This window comes from Strix aluco, chromosome 1 (assembly GCF_031877795.1).
Source record: "Strix aluco isolate bStrAlu1 chromosome 1, bStrAlu1.hap1, whole genome shotgun sequence".
NCBI classification, from domain to species: domain Eukaryota; kingdom Metazoa; phylum Chordata; class Aves; order Strigiformes; family Strigidae; genus Strix; species Strix aluco.
This window is the reverse complement of record NC_133931.1, coordinates 64192866-64212568: the sequence shown is the minus strand read 5'-3', so window position 1 is coordinate 64212568 and position 19703 is coordinate 64192866. Positions and strand designations below refer to the sequence as shown.

The following is a 19703-nucleotide window of genomic DNA, read 5'->3' as shown; positions in this document are numbered from 1 at the left end:
CACATCCTTCTTGCTTCTGCTTCCAAACCACTGAAAGTCCTGACATAAAGAAAATATTCTTTAATTCACCCCCAAAAAGATGAAGATAAAAAGAGTAGGCTCCCTAGTTCATCATCCGCTCACTTCAGCAAGATTAGATCAGCTTTGAAGAGGAAGTCAAAAAAGAAAGACATGGATACACACTCATTTCAAGTGCTGTCAGAATCAATAGGCATGTATGTCCAAGACAGAGAATAAGAGGAAATGCACTAGTTTCTCCTAAAAATTGTTTAATAACCCCCAGATTTTCAATTTTTGAAAATTTAAAAAGGTCCATATATTTTGAATTGTAAATTCAAAGAATTTTGACTATTTCCAGAGCAAGGCATACATATAACAATAGCAATAAAAATATTCAACAGAACCTCCCGAGGATCCAAGAAAGATCATATTCATATAGCACTGTGATATTTATGGACGAAAAGCACTGTTTAAGTATTCTCAAAACACTTTAGAGAGTTTATCAGGTCCATTAAAGAAATGTTAATTTTTCACATACAGTAATGAGTCCCACGGTTTGTGGGAATTCTCAGAATGACATGGTTTCATGTGAGATGCAATTCTCACCAACTTCACCAATTAAAACTGTAGAGAAGCAAAAAGTAAATGCAATCTGAATCTCTTTCCTACCATAGGTTGTAGTACCTTCTTATGTACAGTGGACCACACTGGAATTCATCAAAGGAAGCACACAGGCACTATCACTGACACCTGAAAAAAAATGCTGGAAGTCTTAATTTTTTTTCCTGCACTTTGGCAGCAAAAGATAAAAGTAATTTGAAATTGCTGCTACCTGTAAACGGGCTCTTGGAAATTTTACCCTAGAAACCTGGTCCTAGAAGCCCTGACTCTGTTCTCCTTTAAAATATAGGAAGTATGAACTTCCTAGATGGCTATTCTGGTGTTTGATACTTGCCAAGATGTACTAAATTTCCATCAACTTTTGCTCAAAATTAAACCAAAAAGATGGCTTTGTTGGCCCCTTGTTTTAAACTACCATATCATACGAAAAGCAACAAGAGGCCTTCATCATCACAGCCTAGGATGTATTTGTATACTAACACAGTTTAAGCAGGCTCAAGAAGGTAGCAGCACCAGCACAGGTGAAAAGGCCAACACAAATAGCCAGCTTGCTGCTGGCTGAGAACTTAGAACCTGTTATTTTGAGTAACTTGAACCAAGATGCAGAGAGGAAGTACAAACAGGAAAAAATGCAAGTTCTTTCTTGCAGGAAAGAAGAAAAAAAAAAGAATTTATTTGCATTGAAACATTCTCTTCATTTTTTATATAACAAAAACATTAAAAGGAGATATTGAGAATTTTTTAGATATTTATTACCCAGCTATTCACTGAGCCATAGCTCACTGAATATAAAAAAAAAAGAACTTAACCGATACCATTTTAAATTAAAGGTAATTAATGCAAGTATGCCAAAAATTCACAGCTAAATTAAATAAATAAATATTTAATAAAAAGGTGGGGGGAAAAAAAAAAAAACAAACCAAAACAGCAAATACTTGTGAAATCAGGACACCAAAACTATAGAAAAGGCATTAAGGCGCGAAAATGGCAGAAAGTAATAAGGGAAATTTAACATGTTTTAAATACTAGTACTTTCTGACTAATCATTTTAACTGCCTTGCTGTGAGAGACTGAAATGTCATATGACTGTCTCAAAGCTTGCTTGTGTCTGTGCAAACCTCCAAGAGAAGCTGCTGCGGCCTGTGAATTGGTCTGGGGGATGTCGCCCAGAGAAGCGGGAGTGTATTGAAGGTTACACCCCCCCACTTCTTTGCGGTTGCACTGTCGGACTCCTTAGACAAGCCTCAAAGGGGCAGAGGGTGCTGAGTTGGCCCCATCCCGTAGCCATTTGTGGCTCTGTTGTGTAGGCCAGACCCCATGCATGCATCGCTAATGAACTGACAAGAGGCAAACGTTCCTGCCCTGAAGCCAGATGCAACAAAACCTGTGGGACCAGAGAAAAAAAAACTAAAGGTGAGCAGATATGCTAATCAGTGGATACAATGAACTTAAAAAGGCAGCAGAAAATTTTGCTCAGTGTGCATCTACCATCGAAGCCAGATCCGTGTGCACCCACCACTGAAGAACTGAAGACTAAGGACCAACGGGACGCCGCTAGATCCATGGTGGTGACTATTCTTGCAGCCCTATCCCGCATCCTTGCTTTATTTCTGTCTTTTCCTTCCATTCTGTCCTAGCGCTACCCCTTCTTCACCTTTTTAATAATAAAAACCTCTTTTGGGTATACGGCATTTGACCTCGTTGGTGTCTTAATCTCGCTCTTCGGATCGTATCAAAACCTCCCCCGACATTGGATCAGGACACTTGCCTGTAGCTCTTTAATGACTTTCTACTAAGGTAAATCAGGTTCACATGGTTTAGCTTACTGTATCTATCACCATCTCTTAACTTACGGAGGCAAAGAACGCATGTAGTAATCTGTGTCTATATGTACACGCTTCTCTGTTGTGCATCCAATTTTCCTCTTGTCAGCTACCTATTCAAGTAGCTCAGCTGGAAAGAGTTGCATGAGTTTTTGTCTGAACAGGTAACATAAGGATAAATAAGGATTATTTGCGTGGTAGGTTAACAAAGTTTCAAGAGAAGAATACAAAGCTTACATATGCTTCCAAAGAAAAGGAGAAATTAATAAAAATAAAAGCATTCTGATGACACCTGGTGGCCACTTTACACAAGGAAGTAATTGCATTTCATCTGAGAAAAGCAGATCAAATAGAAATGTGTTAATGTGTTCTTTTGGTAAGCATATCTACAGAAATGACAGCTAATACTATTATCAGTTAGAATATATACTCATTGGAATATATACGCTTACGTGTCTGTATATATGAAATTACTGTATTACTGGTGTAGACACACAGACATACTCAAAAATGTAACTATTAAAGACAAAACCTGTTTTTCTGTACAATGAAATAGAAATGAGCATACTGGAAGTATTTCAGCTCAATCCTACAAGACATATGAAACCAACTTTCTTTTCAGTTTTCATTTCCCAGCTCGGTTGCTTAAATAAGGCAGAGTGTGATAGGGGAGAAGCACAGGGGAAGGAAGCGGGGGGCTGCCTTGCACCAGGGTGTACTCAGAAGGACTCCGTGCCACAAATCCCTGCCACAACACATTAGTCCCCCAGCACACTTCAGCAAAGCATAAGAACCAACCTTTACTTCTCTGTGTCACTGGATCTCTAACAAAAAGAAATTAATATCTATCATTAGAAATTAGTATAAAAAGGTGATAGCTGTACACAGATCTCAGCTGCAGAGGGGATAAACCTTTAACGTGCAGGGGAAAAGCTGCATGTCAAATCACACCTTTTCTCCTTAATGGTTTCATATAATACGTGCAAGCAATCACAATAGTGCTGCCATCTCCTCCGCAACACATAGGGGGATTTTTTTTTCCCCAATAACCTCGGATGATCATCAGTAAGACTTAAACCATGCACAGCTGTGCAAAGCTTGGCTTCCTCCCTAACAACTGTTATTTGCTTTCAGGTGAACAAACTCATGCTTCAGCTGAAGTCGCTGAACACCTTTTAAAGCTATGTACTTCTGCACTCTGAATAGTTCAGAGGGTTTATTCTGATTTCCATCACAGTCCATGTCAACAGATGGAAACAATGCAAGACAGCAATGGGAGGCATACAGATGTAACGGTAGCATCGTGAGTACAAGCACTGGCAACATGATATGATACAAAAATTATTTGTGACTCCTGTGGTGCCTGTGATAGCAGTCAAGAGCTACTGTTATGGCACAACATGGAGCCTCTTCCCCATCCTCAAGCCCTTCACCACAGCTAAGCCATGTAGCTACAAAACTGCTCTACAGAACAACCTTCACTCCAGCAGAGGACAGATGAGACACTGAAGGCCCAGCAGGCTCCCGCTTCTCCCCAACAAAACGCACTCCTGGTCAGTGGACAAAGAGCAGAGGTGAAAGAGGGAGGAGGCAGTGTTACAGCAAAAGGCTCTGCACACCCGGGAGAGAAGGACCAGGGGATGCCACCTCAGCACATACCTTGTACCACAGCCCGTACAGTGAAACCACATCTCCCCAGGACAGGTCCTACCCAGCTAGAACTGAAGGAGGGAAGGAACTAAGGAGAAGGGACAGCCCCTTGCTGACACCACCATCACCTATAAAACCCCCATCTGCCTCTTGTCCAAAGCATTCACAGTACACTGATACTTTGAGAACAAATACCATGAAGGTTTCAAATGCTGCTGCTTATCAATAGCATCCATTTCCCCCCGTGTCTATTTGTTTCAATGCAACAAATTTGGTGTCTACCTAAATCAGTCCCTGAAATTCAGCTATCTCCCAAAACTAGCAATATGCCCAAGCATGTGCACAGTGACAGCAGGATTTCTCCTAGGCTTGATGTGAGGCACAGGTGTTCAAGTGCATTCCCAAACAAGGACTCACCTGGCAATTAACATTTTCATTTCTCCTGCAGGAACCGTGCATGCAGTGTAACATCAGGAACAGTTGTGTTGGGGACCCGACCACTTCTCTAATACCTACAAAAATTATGCAGCTTCATTCTGTTATATCTAAGAGCTGCAACTTGCTTACTAGTTTTCTGTTACTTGGGTATCTAGTGTGCAAAATCCTCTCATTATTTTGAAGCGCACCATGTTAACAGCTACACAAGACTACATCGTGCATTTCCTTCAGTTGCTGGTTTATCACAAACTCGAATCTCTGGTCAGCACCCACGCTATCAAACACCTCCCCAGGAAATATCAGTGATGGAACCCAAGGTGAGTGGAGTCTCCTTCTCCCCCCAGAGCCTGGCAGCCACACAGAGCCACTGCTAACCTGGCTGGCAGCTGGTGTGATCAGGATGGCACCGCAGTCCTCCTCTTCTGCAGGCTGGGAAGACGTGTGCCGGTCAACTTGGTGGCCCCAGGTGTTGCCTCCTGCTCCCCAAATCCCTCCTGGGCAGGGAGTGGAGCGTGCTGTTGGAGCCTTCCCGGATGCAGCTCCCAGCATCGCAGGAGGTTGCAGCGGGACCACACGGTGCTTGCCTGGGCGAGAGGACCTCAGGAGTTGGGTCAGGGCTGCAACTTGTGCACATGGCCTCTGTATTTCCTCGATACATCACTTTCTCTTGGGAACGCGTTAGGAGAGTGTTATTGCTAAAAATACTACTAATTCCCTGAAAAGCACCGACTTAAAATCAATCCCACAAACTTTACTAAGATCAATAGGTTTTAATGAACACAGAAAACATACTCTGTGGCAACCACAGGCAAGTACCCGGAGACCAAGCTAGAGTAAGAAATTACACCTGCTCCAATGCTTTCCTGGGAGAAAAAAATTGACATATTACTAAGTAGGCTTATTGCTCAGCTCAAATGTCCCCAGGATCTGAGGGACCACAAGCTCACCCTTGTGGGTGACCTGTGTGGCGATTTATCACAGCAGAGCACAGCCAGGACACAAAGTCAGATTTCCCCGCCTCAGACAGGGCAGGGTTTTGGCGCGGCGCTCTCAGCTGACCGAGCAGCCCAAATCGCAGCCCCAGGCCATTCCTCTGATGGAGCAATGCGGGCACGGAAAGTGGACTGAGCGCCGAACGGGCTGCTTCCTACAGCAAAGGGTGCCAGCATAGCCCATTTTTCTCTCAGGTGGTAAAAAGGGTATTAGTCCTGTATTTCAGTCATCAGTGGTCGTTTTCCTGATATTCATCCTGGGAAAACACTTCTAACAACTTCTACACTTTTCCTAGCTGTAATTACCAATGGAAAAGAGACAACAGTCTAAAATTAAAGCTTACAGATAACAGGAGCAAAAATACTGGTTTATGTCATTTACGGTGAAACCTCATGTTAAGTGTGCTGTTCCACCTTGTATGTTCCAGAAGACTTGAGAATTACATCCTATTTTTCCCAAGCACTATGATTCAGATTTTCACTTTCCAGTAAATTCCATAAATATTTGATAATCAAATACAACTTCTGTTTTGTTGGCTCCACAACTTTCCTCATTCTAAAGCACAAAATTATTTTGCTTTTTATATGAAGCAGGAAAGGAATTCACTTCTAACAGTGGCCCTGTAATTCCATTTTAAAATTTAAAATATCATGTAGCATGTGCAGCATTTTTCCAGAGTCTAATATCTGATATTATTTCTATAAACTAAACAATACAAAAAAAAGTACTGGTTAAACCCCTGTAACAGCACAAATCACAGCAATATAAATATGCATAGGTCCTTATTACAACCATTATACTTTTCTCATCAAACTCATTCTGCGGTACTGTGCTAAGGAGATCTAAATATTCTTAGATGCATGTGCAATGGAAAAAATAAATACCCCTTCAATGGCTATGAATTCCTCACAAAATCCGCCCCCCCCAATGCATACACTTGGACTCTCAATTGCTTAGTAGGCATCTAAATGCCACTACCTGTGCTTTAAATTACTCTAATACCTACAAATGTCTAAATCCAACTGAAGTCGAGTACAGTGCATTTGAAAATCAAGGTATTTCTTTAGGTGCTTAAAAAGAATTTGGAAAGTAATGTCAGATATCCAGATTTCACTATTTTATCTCCAAAACTTATTATTCAGAATTGAACAAAATGACATAAAACCACATTTTTGTAATTAAAATTAGGTTTTATTTTGAAAACTCAACAATTAAGAATGCTTAGCTGCATTAATAATGCCTTCTCCAGAATGCTTCAAAAGAAAAATTAAGTTATATTACACTATTTTTAATAACTCGTAGATTTTAAAAGTGCCCAATTATAAATGAAAAAAGGATTACAGAATAAAGGTAGCAAATGCACAAATTCAATGCTATTAAAAGGCAGACACATGAGAACTCATGTATCTTGTGCCATTTGTAAAAAGGTTGTTTTATTATCAGTGTAACTAATCACAATGAAGCCATCTCTTACAATCAAAGACATTATAATGAATTTTCTTTACAGCTACAGAGAAATGGATTTGCTGTTCCATATCAAACTAGAACAGGCTGTATAAATTCTTCTTCATATTTATTGTTAAATGTAATTTTTATCTATAAAATCAGCCATGAACTATTAAAAACTGAAACAACAGAATTTATATCCTTTACTTAATTTAGTTTAAACGGTCTATTCACTAAAGAGAGGGAAAAAAGGTTACATATGTATTATAGCACACCCTCCCCTCTCCCCCGTAAGCATTTCCATTATAAACCCCCTAGTTTTTGGAATTTATAACTCAGCTGTAAAATTTCACTTCATACTTAGAGTTGGTATACTTTTCCTTTTACAAATTTAAAAAAAAAAAATCTGTTCCAGGAGGAAGGCAAGAAAGGATGTGAGAGGAGAAAAGCAATCAGACTAAAAACTTTAATGCTTAGCCACTTAAATCAGTAAATAAGGGCCATCTGCTATAATTCAGACCCATCGTCCACCCCAAGAAAGCGGTGGGAGATGGTCAGCTGGCTGCACTGCAGCCCCTGGGCGGATGCGTGCCAGGTACTGACCTCCAGCTGCTGCTGACCTGGGCCAGGTTCAGGCTGGCAGACCGAGGAGGAAAACCTTCCTAGCTTACTGCTATCTCCTGGAGTCATCTGTACAACTGGGAACTGGACAAACTGAAAATGAGTGAGAACAGCAAGAAGCTGTCAGCGTTGGAGAAAAGACAAGACAAAACAAACCAGCACATCTTAAAAATGAACAATAAACAAAATAACATGTAAAAATGGGCTTCTCCCAATTATAAGACCCAAGTCTTGAGAGTTCAGGAACTGGAGACTGGACAACATGCAGTGAAATGAAAACTGCAACAGAAAGATAAAAGGCAGCCAAAAAGCATCGGAAGTTCATGGAAGCCAAAGGATGAAAGGGTATAAAAAGGGCTTTATTTAATACAGCATGGACAAAAATTCATACATAAGAAGGTAGATGACAAAATGAAGCATGAAATAAGGCAACAAGAGACAAGCAACCTATGACCTTAAAGTGTAAGCTACAACCTAGGCTATCTCCTACTACCAGTATCTTTTTGTCAGCTTTCCCCTAGAGCACAACAAAAAGTACAAAAGCAAAATGTGCCTTCATTTTCAGAGCCCCTATTTTACAGGGGAAGGAATAGAAAGAAGTAGAAAGGGAGTAAAACCCTGCTCACAATGCAGCTGGTGAGTTGGTCAAGCTGGCAGGAGCAACAACCAAGCTACACTGGGTGGGTGCCTGCAGTCACTGCCTCAGGGGTGCAAGGGAAGCTGGCAAAGACCTGATGTCCAGAGATGCTCACAGCTGCCCCAGGTGATGCTAGACTCCTTTGTTTAGAGGAAACCACCAAGGCCATGGGTTCAAATGTAGACTTTATTCACTCTGTAACTACCTTTATTCATCAGAAAAGGCTCTCAGCAATTCTTTAACTACAGTTCATGTAGCCAATGTACATAGTTTGCAACCCATTCCCAGGACAATACAAATGAGTAATGTTTACAAATTCATTGGTTCTCTACAGTGACTCAGGCTTGCAGGTGGTCCTAGTTAAACAGTAGCCTTCACATGGAGATCCTTTGCTGAATCTGGCACGCACAGCAGAGGATTATTTCCAAAATGAGGATATTTCCAAAATATGTATAAACAAAAAAAAAAATACAGTAGAAAAATATTACCTACACACCCTCCTGCCACACACTCAAAAAAGGTACATGAGGAAAAAGAACTACAAAGTATGAATTTTAAGGATCTAGTAGACATTGACATCATAATTGTTTTGATATTATAATTTGATTTGCAATAGAGATTAATAGCGACGAACAAGAGAAAGAATGAGAACATTGGTGCTCTATGACAAACATATCCTTAAAACAACCAGACTCAACAGTAAAGGCTGAAATTCAGTAAAAATAAAATCAGTTACCAGTTGTTCTGGGTTCAGCTAGGATGGGGTTAATTTTCACAAGAAGCTGGGAGGGAGCACAGCCAGGTCAGGTGACCTGAATGAACTAGGGAAGGGGATATTGGGACACCATGCTGACCTCATGCTCTGTATATAAGTGGAGGAGCTGGCAGGACATGGGGGCCAGATCTCAGCTTGGAAGGGAGCTGAGGCTGGGGTACCGGGTGGTGAACAACTGCATTGTGCATCACTCACTTTCTATATTCTTTTATTAGTATTGTTGTTGTTATCATTTTCTTCCCTTCTTGTGTTGTTCTATTAAGCTGTCCTTATCTCGACCCACGGGGTTGTACCTTTTTTCTTCCAGTTCTTCCCCCCATCCCATCATGGGCAGGGGATCAGCAGTGAGTGAGTGGCCCTGTGGTGCTTTGCAGCTGGCTGGGCCTAAACCATGACAGTCCTTTTTGGCACCCAGCATGGGGCCCAAAGGGTTGAGATAATGGCCAAAAATCTTACCAGAGCCTGTTAAACCAAATTTGTTAATACACATTTGTTGTATTATTCAAATAGTTGCTGGTCACAACATTGGTTCATTTGTTCCTGTGGTGGGGTTGTGTAAATCCTTATACACACTATGTATTCCCTGTAGTGATGTTTATTACCTCTGGGAGAGGGAACAGGACTATCATTTTGTTGTACTGGGTAATGTTGACTTATGAGATAATTACATCACTGGTCATGAGGTGAAGCTGGTATTTGTATGAGGCATTGTTGTCATTCCTGTCCCTTGTGCGCTTCCTTTCAGAATTTATTAGTAATCGCACCCAATCTATGGGGAAGAGGGATACTTTCTCCTTCAGGCTAATTACAACAGTTTTTGAGAATTTTGAACGTCCTTGGGATGTTCAAGCCAGCATGATCTTAGTGCTATGTATCCTGAATGAGCCTCAGGTCTTGTTTAGGGTTACACAAAAATTTTTTCAGAATGCCACCTAGAGGTATGCCCCAGGGCTGGATAGTCCTGGGTGACATGGCACATGAGACAATATGGGTAGGTATCTGAGAAATTCTCTCCCTCAGTGGTCTGGAACAAGTACAGGACCCTGATAAAGTGATGGAATATTTGAAAGAAAAATGCCATGACTATTCCAAAGAGGTACAAATTATCACACTGTGCTGGGCCCCGGCCAGTATCTACTGAACACTGCTTGATAATATGCAGTGCCCTCAGGGGAAAGGGAGGGAGAACAGACCAACAAGCACTGCAGCTACCCCAACCCCAATGACAAGCACTGTGGCTACTCAAGCCCCAGTGACAGGCAAAGCAGCTGAACCAGAGAACCAATCTGTGCCAGTATCAGTCACACCTATACAGAAGAAGAAATACCAAAAAAAATCAGTTCGCTTAGAGAGGGATGAAGGTGAACCAGGATCATCATAAGAACAGGAGGAAGAGACAGAACAAGAGAGACTCACCCGATCCCTATCCCTGAGTGAGCTGCGAGATATGTGAAAGGATTTCAGCCGCCATCCAGGTGAGCACATTATTACCTGGCTGCACTGATGCTGGGAAAACAGGGAACATGAATTGAAAGAAAAAACAATCACAGAAAAGGATCCTTCCTAGAAAGATGCCACTCCAGTTTCCAGGAGGCAGTTCCCCAAACAGAGTACAAGGGCTGATGTCACTTCTGATCCTTTTGAAGGGACTTCTAGTTCTTGTTTACAAAAAGTGAGTAATGAATACTGTGACCAGGACTAGAAGGGCCCTGCCTCTAGCCAGGTGGAGGAAGGGGACAACCAGGTTTACTGGACTGTGTGGATTTGATGGCCTGGCACGTCAGACCCACAGGAGTATAAGACTCTGGTGGACACTGGTGCACAGTGTACCCTAAATGCCATCAAGCTATAAAGGGGACAAACCCATCTGTATTTCTGGAGTGACAGGGGGATCCCAAGAGCTAACCGTACTGGAGGCAGAAGTGAGCCTGACTGGGAATGAGTGGCAAAAGCACCCCATTGTGACTGGCCCAGAGGCTCCGTGCATCCTTGGCATAGACCACCTCAGGAGAGGTTATTTCAAGGACCCAAAAGGGTGGGCTTTTGGTATAGCTGCCTTGGAGACAGAGGAAATTAATCAGTTGTCCACCTTGCCCAGTCTCTCAGAAGATCCTTCTGTTGTGGGGTTGCTGAAGACTGAAGAACAACAGATGCCAATCACTACCACAATGGTGCACCAGCGGCAATATCGCACCAACCGAGACTCCCCAGTTGCGATCCATAAGCTGATTAGTCGACTGGAGAGCCAAGGGGCGATCCGCAAAACTCACCCACTCTTTGACAGTCCCATACGGCCAATGTGAAAGTGTAATGGAGAATGGAGACGAACAGCAGGCTATCGTGGCCTGAATGAAGTCACACCACCGCTGAGTGCTGCTGTACTAGATATGCTAGAACTTCAACCTGAACTGCAGTCAAAGGCAGCCAAGCGGTACGTCACAAGTGATACTGCTAACGCGTTTTTCTCAATCCCTTTGGCAGCAGAGTGCGGGCCACAGTTTGCTTTCACTTGGAGGGGCATCCAGTACACCTGGAACAGACTGCCCCAGGGGTGGAAACACAGTCCCCCCATTTGCCATGGGCTGATCCAGACTGCACTGGAACAGGGTGAAGCTCTGGAACATCTGCAATACACTGATGACATCATCATATGGGGTAATACAACAGAAGTTTTTGAGACAGGGAAGAAAATAGTTCAAATCCTTCTGAAGGCTGATTTTGACATAAAATGAAGTAAAGTCAAGGGACCTACACAGGAGATCCAGTTTTTAGGAATAAAATGGCAAGATGGGTATCATCAGATTCCATTGGATGTGATCAAGACAGCAGCTATGTCTCCACCAACTAGCAAAAAGGAAATACAAGCTTTCCTAGGTGTTGTGGGTTTTTGGAAAAAGCATATCCCAAATTACAGTCTGATTGTAAGTCCTCTCTATGAAGTGACTCAGAAGAAAAATGATTTCACATGGGGCCCTGAGGAACAACAAGCCTTTGAACAAATTAAACAGGAGACTGTCCATACAGTAGCCCTTGGGCCAGCCCGGGCAGGACAAGATGTAAAAAATATGCTCTACACTGCAGTCAGGGAGAATGGTCATACCTGGAGTCTCTGGCAGAAAGCACCAGGGGAGACCCAAGGCTGACCCTCAGGGTTTTGGAGTCGGGGATAGAGAGGAGTCAAGGCCTGCTATATTCTAACTGAAAAGGAGAACTTGGCAGCATATGAAGGGGTTCAAGCTGCTTTGGAAGTGGTTGGTACCACAGCACAGCTCCTCCTGGCACCCTGACTGCAGGTGCTGGGCTGGATGATCAAAGGGAGAGTCTCCTCTACACATCATGCAACTGATGCTGCATGGAGTAAGTGGATCGCACTGATCACACAGTGGGCTTGAATAGGAAACCCCAGTTGTGCAGGAATTCTGGAAGTAATCACAGACTGTCCAGAAGGCAAAGATTTTGGAATATCACCAGAGGAGGAGGTGACATGTGCTGAAGAGGCTCCATTGTATAATAAACTTCCAGATAATGAAAACAATATGCCTTGTTCACTGACGGGTCCTGTTGCACTGTAGGAAAGCATCAGAGGTGGAAGGCTGCTGTATGGAGTCCTATATGACGAATTGCTGTGGCAGGTGCATCCGTCCAATGAAAATAGAGCTTCTTGGCTGCTGAAGGGTAGCAGCTCCTGACTGCCTTTGTTCTCAGTGCTTCGCGGTAATTGGGGCCTTTGGCCAATGGGAGCCGCTATTGACTACAGGTCAGATTCGGCCTGGGTATATATGGAGTCCCCTGGGGGAGCCATTTTGAGCTCGTCCCCTGGAGCAGCACACTGCGGTCAAGGACTCTCCCCTTGGGTCGGGACACCACCCAAGCAAACTCCTTGAGGTGCCTTGGGTCGGGACGCTGCCCTGAGCAGGTCCTCGAGGTTGAGTCCTCACTTGTCAGGTGAGTGATAGAGCATTTTGGGTTGACATTAAACCCTATAGAGTTCTTCGTTATGCATTTTGGGTTGTCCTTAAACCCTAGAAAGTTGTTCTGTTCTGCTCTCACAGACATTCGAACCTGTAATTTACGGAGAGCTAATTAATTCTGTTAATAATAAATTTTTAATTTTTGGTGGTTGGTGGTTTATTTGAGAGCCTTCATAACAGTCGCAGAAACCGCTGAAGGAGAAGGTGAATCGGGCCAATTTGCAGAAGTGAAAGCCATCCAGCTGGCTTTAGACATCGCTGACCGATGAAAATGGCCAGTGCTCTGTCTCTATACTGACTCGTGGACAGTGGCAAATGCCCTGTGGGGGTGGCTGCAGCAATGGAAGCAGAGCAACTGGCAGCACAGAGGCAAATCCATCTGGGCTGCCCCACTGTGCCACACTACTGCTGCTCAGCTAGGGAACGTGGTTGTAAGAGTACATCGTGTATACAACCATGTACCCGAGAGTTGGGTCACTGAAGAATTATCAAAACAATCAGCAGGTAGATCAGGCTGCTAAGATTGAAGTAGCGCAGGCGGATTTGGACTGGCAACATAAGGGTGAATTATTTATAGCTCAGTGGGCCCATGATACCTTAGACCTTCAAGGAAGACATGCAACATATCTCGGGATCAAGGGGTGGACTTGACCATGGACACTATTGCACAGGTTGTCCATGAATGCAAAACCTGTGCTGGAATCAAGCAATCCAAGTGGCTAAAGCCTCTTTGGTGTGGAGGATGATGGCTGAAATATAAATATGGGGAGGCCTGGCAGGTTGACTATATCACACTCCCACAAACCCGCCAAGGCAAGCACCATGTGCTTACAATGGTGGAAGCAACCACCAGATGATTGGAGACATACCCTGTGCCCCATGCCACTGTCCAGGCATTGAAAAACAAGTCTTATGGTGACATGGCACCCTAGAAAGAACTGAGTCAGATAACAGGACTCATTTCTGAAACAACCTCATAACACCTGGGCCAAAGGGCACGGCACTGAGCGGGTATATCACATCCCCTGTCAGGTACCAGCCTCTGGGAAAACTGAATGGTACAATGGACTGCTAAAAACTACACTGAGAGCAACGGGGGGTGGGACCTTCAAACACTGGGATACACATTTAGCAAAAGCCACCTGGTTAGTTAAGACTAGAGGATCTACCAATTGAGCTGGCCCTGCCCAATCAAAACTTCCCACGTACTGTAGAAGGGGATAAGGTCCCCACAGCGCACATGAAGAATATGCTGGGGAAGACAGTCTGGGTTATTCCCACCACAGGCAAAGGCAAACCCATCCGCGGGACTGCTTTTGCTCAAGGATCTGGGTGCACTTTGTGGGTGATGCGGAAGGATGGGGAAGTTCAATATGTACCTCAAGGGGATTTGATTTTGGGTGAAAAAAGCCAGTGAATTAAACTGTATGATGTTAATTGCAAAACAGCCCTGCCACTGGATGTCATCGCCACTACAGCTGCTGTGTGCCACATCAATGGTATTACAGTAAGAATCACCCAAATCAATGAAGGATAGACTTTGATGAAATCAAGCAAAGTGCAGCGGTGATGGAACTTGAACTGGCTTCAGCAGCTGGTGCCCAGCAACTTCCTCAAGATCAACATTTCCAATGTACAGGCCACACCAAATACCCCACCCACGATCTCCAGATGCAGCGTGCACCAATCCAACATCACACACCATCTCTCCTGCCCTGAAAGACTGTTATGACAGATGGAGCCCCAAAGTCAGGGATTAGATGAACTCAACAGACACGTTAGCAGGAGGGCCCATAGACTAAGGCAATGACATCTGTGTGGGTATATATATGTGTGTGTATATATACATATATACACATATAAGGACGGGAAAAAAAGTGGTGGTAAATAATTGGAAAGTGTAGGATCTGGGCGTGACATAGATGGTGTGGAATAAGGGGTGGATAATCACAGAATCACAGAATCATCTAGGTTGGAAAGGACCTTGAAGATCATCTAGTCTAACCGTTGATGTTCTGGGTTCGGCTGGGATAGAGTTAATTTTCGCAAGAAGCTGGGAGGGGGCACAGCCAGGACAGATCTCTGCTTGGAAAGGGGTTGAGCGTGGGGTACCCGGTAGTGAGCAACTGCATTGCGCATCACTCACTTTGTATATTCTTTTATTAGTATTGTTACCATTTTTTTTTTCCTCTTCCTGTGTTGTTCTATTAAACTGTCCTTATCAAAACCCACCAGATTTTATCTTTTTTCTTCCGATTCTTCTCCCCATCCCACAGGGGCAGGGGGGGAGCAGTGAGCGAGCAGCCATGTGGTGCTTTGCAGCCGACTGGGCCTAAACCACGACACCAGTTTATGGAATTTATGTCAGATCATCAACAGGAAAAAAGTTGAAGGGAAAGGGAAGGCTGAACCAGGCAACAAGAATGCTCCAAGGGTTTAGGTGGCCCTATGGAACAAAAATCTGCACTCAATTCCCAAAATTCAACAGTCCAAAATCACTTAAGCCTGTATCCACCAGGGATGTCAGGCACTACTGAACTGCTCAATGACAAACTTTAAAATGTCTGATCAGAAAGTGAGATCTGGAGTCCTGAGTTAGGTACTGGTATCTCACATACAATACACAGAGAGTAGGAAAAAAACAGCTCCCACTCAATCCACATGGGAGAGCCTCCTCAACTAGAGGAGAAAGCCAGTGAGCATAAGTCCTAAATCCAGAAAAGGAGAGCTGCTACATTTAGCAGCCTGGACAAAAGAAAGAATATACTCTGCAGAGCCACTACCATACTATTAACCTCTCACGAATCTGAGAAGCCTTGCTCTTGCACCTATGGCATGCCAGCTGTCCCAGCGTCCTGAAGAAGGCACCTAAGCAAAGCCTCCTCCTCCAAACCTATCAGAGCTGCTCGATAACATGATATCCCCTAGTTTTGAAAACAGAGCAGAGCTTCAAGCCTGCACACCTCATGCAGGGATTAGTAAGTTTTCATGATGATTCAGTAAAATCCACATTCACTCTAGGAGTATTTTTATTTTTTATGTTAGAAAGTGTATAGACAATAAGATTATTTCTATTTGAATTCATTATATTTATTAGAATTTATGGTTAAAATTTATTCATTACAAAACCACGTATTGAACAAACATGAACAAACATTTACTAGTTGTTCTACCTGCCAGCTGTTACTTAGTGGAAGGACATTGAAAGAGCATTAGGAACACTTTGTAGAACTATTCAAACAAATATCTAAAAGCAAAACCTCAACAATAGGACATTTAATAATTAAGCATATTTTTAAAAGTACTGGAATTTGGGGGAGTACTAGTTCTGAAAATGTGCCTTTAAATTACCCCTATTTGGAATGACTGGCGTGACTGTATTATCTATACATTGCTTTATCCAGCCAACTCACTAAATCATTAAAAATATACACGACTGAGCTTCCATTTGACCTGCAGTGACTCCTATATGTATTCTCAAAATTAACACAAGCACTGAACGCTACTAATCTTCAACTTGTAATAACTGATCAAAGAATACTGCCCTGTAATTCACTACAAGCTAAAATCATAGTGCTGAACTGTGCACTTTCAAACAAGTGGTTTATAGCTCTAGATTTAAAATGCAAAGTTTCCATTATATTTAATAATTAAAGTGCATGCTGTGTTATGGTTACATTTGGTGACTGGATTAGTAGTACCCCAACTGAGTTAAACAATGCCTTTTTCCTATTAGACTTCGTATTACCATATTATCTATTTGTTTAAGAAAAGGAAGAAAAAAAGCACAGCAAGGAAGAAGGAATAAAAAAGAAATATGAATATCAAACATACTGGAAGACAGTGAGGACCAAGACAGCAAGAAGACCTAGTATCAGCAAAATCTATACTACCTGAAAGGAGAAAAGCTGAAATATCTGTGCATTTAAAGTATGAAAACTTTTTAAAGAATATTCTCCCTTTGTCAATAAGGGTTCTCACTCAAATCAAAGGGTTTAAAGCTCAGTTTGTTTTCCTAGATGCTGTCTCTACAAACTTAGGGAATACAGACATCACTGTCAAAGAATGGACTCCCTCAGGCTGTCAACTTCTTAATCAGGGTCTGACTTTGTTGCAAAGTGTGAAATTATGTAATTATTTATGCTTGGCAATTCTGATGGTTTAGACAATTCCAGCACTATGAACATCTTATTTTATAAAGTAAAATTCCTACTGCAATTTTATTTTAGGGAATATACCATTCTTTTTTTCTGTGCTTTCTAGGTGGTTTATTCTAACAAAATTTAAAGATTATGTGAAGTATTTATCCTCTCCCAAAACAGACATCATTGATCTTAGAAACATAACTTACAAGGATGAAAAATAATTTAAAAACCAAACTGAAACCATGGCCACAGTGACATCAGTTGAAGTTTTCTCAGCATTGTCAGTTAGATGTCACCCAAAATTCTATAATTACAAGTCTAATGCCATTTGAGTACTTATAACAAATATATAAATATTATTTGACCCCATAAAAAGAAACACTCCTTACATTCCTGCACTTCCATACAACATTTAAGTATAAACTTCAGAGATTAACTTTGTTTTCATTTCAAGTATATTATAATTATCTTGGTATCAGTAGCAGGTTTGAAGATGGGCTTGTGTGCCTGAAAGCCTGCCTACTTCTCCATCTATAATGGCTGGTGTAACCTCTGCCTGTGTGCGGCCTCCTCAGAAGTCTATCCCCTCATAGGGTATATACCATTTACATACAAATAAAGGTATCCATTCTCTGACCAAAAAAAAAGTTTATTCAACACTGTACTTCAACATACACTTTACTGATACCAGCAACATCTTAAATATTTCTATAAGTATGTCAACAGCAAAAGAAAGACCAGGGAGAGCCTCCATCCCCTGCTAGACACAGGAGGAAACAAGTGATGAGGAAAAGGCTGAGGTGCTTAATGCCTTCTTTGCCTCAGTCTTTAATAACAAGACTAGTTATGCTGAGGGAATCCAGCAGAAGACAGAGACTGGGAGAACGACCGCCCCGCAATCCAGAAGGAGACAGTCAGTGACCTACTGCATCACATAGACACACACAAGTCTATGGGACTGGACAGGATATACCCGAGGGTGCTGAAGGAGCTGGCTGGGGTGCTCGCCAAGCCGCTTTCCATCATTTACCAGCAGTCCTGGCTGACCAGGGAGGTCCCAACAGATTGGAAATTGGCCAATATGATGCCCATCTATAAGAAGGATCAGAAGGATGATCCAGGAAATTACAGGCCTGTCAGCTTGACTTCAGTGCCGAGGAAGCTGATGGAGCAGCTCATCCTGAGTTCCATCACACAACACATGCGGAACAACCAGATGATCAGGCCCAGTCAGCACGGGTTTAAGAAAGGCAGGTCCTGCTTGACAAACCTGATCTCCTTCTACAACAGGCCGACCTGCTTATTGGATGAGGGAAAGGCTGTGGACATTGTCTACCTTGACTTCAGTGAGGCCCTTGACACCGTTTCCCACAGCATTCTCCTGGTGAAACTGGCTGCTCAAGGCTTGGATGGGCACACACTTCGCTGGGTAAAAAACTGGCTGGATGGCCGGGCCCAGAGAGTTGTGGTGAATGGAGTTAAATCCAGTTGGCGGCTGGTCATGAGTGGTGTCCCCCAGGGCTCGGATTTGGGGCCACTCCTGTTTAACATCTTTATTGATGATCTAGACGAGGGGATCGAGTGCACCCTCAGTAAGTTTGCAGATGACACCAAGTTGGGTGGGAGTGTTGATCTGCTCGAGGGTAGGGAGGTTCTGCAGAGAGATCTGGACAGGCTGGAGCGATGGGCTAAGGCCAACTGGAGGAGTTTCAATAAGGCCAAATGCCGGGTGCTCCACTTGGGCCACAACAACGCCCAACAGCGCTACAGGCTTGGGGAGGAGTGGCTGGAGAGCTGCCAGTCAGAGAGGGACCTGGGGGTGTTGACTGACAGCCGGCTGAACATGAGCCAACAGTGTGCCCAGGTGGCCAAGAAAGCCAATGGTATCCTGGCTTGTATCAGAAATAGCATGGCCAGCAGGGACAGGGAAGTGATCTCACCCCTGTACTCGGCACTGGTGAGGCCGCACCTCGATTCCTGTGTTCAGTTTTGGGCCCCTCACTACAAAAAGGACATTGAATTACTCGAGCGTGTCCAGAGAAGGGCAACGAAGCTGGTGAAGGGTCTGGAGCACATGTCGTACGAGGAGCGGCTGAGGGAACTGGAGTTGTTTAGTCTGGAGAAGAGGAGGCTGAGGGGAGACCTCATCGCCCTCTACAACTACCTGAAAGGAGGTTGCAGAGAACTGGATATGAGTCTCTTTAACCAAGTAACAAGCAACAGGACAAGAGGTAATGGCCTCAAGTTGCGCCAGGGAAGGTTTAGACTAGATATTAGGAAGCATTTCTTTACAGAATGGGTTGTTAGGCGTTGGAATGGGCTGCCCAGGGAGGTGGTGGAGTCCCCATCCCTGGAGGTGTTTAAGAGCAGGGTTGACATAGCACTTAGGGATATGGTGTAGTTGAGAACAGACATGGTTTGACTAGGTGATGTTCAAGGTCTTTTCCAACCTAGATGATTCTGTGATTCTGTGAAATCATGATGATATGAATGAAGAAAAAGAGAAGGTATTCCTGCAATTCAACCTCCACCTGGAAATGGAAACTGAATAGCTAGCCTAAACAGAGCTAGCAAAACATATTG

At 43.2% G+C, this 19703-nt stretch overlaps 1 protein-coding gene across 3 annotated transcripts in view; it reads right to left on the bottom strand.

The window, feature by feature from the left end:
- Positions 1 to 19703, bottom strand: part of ZNF407 (zinc finger protein 407) — a 359207-nt gene that overhangs the window by 331497 nt on the left and 8007 nt on the right. The window contains exon 2 of one of the 3 annotated variants that reach the window (XM_074823107.1): positions 670 to 750. The exons of 1 other annotated variant lie outside the window; for it this stretch is intronic. The gene's annotated coding sequence lies outside the window, so the exon portion shown is untranslated. Of the gene's footprint in view, positions 1 to 669; positions 751 to 4907; positions 5130 to 19703 lie in introns of those variants that run through there. One more of the 3 variants, XM_074823116.1, reaches the window with a different exon arrangement.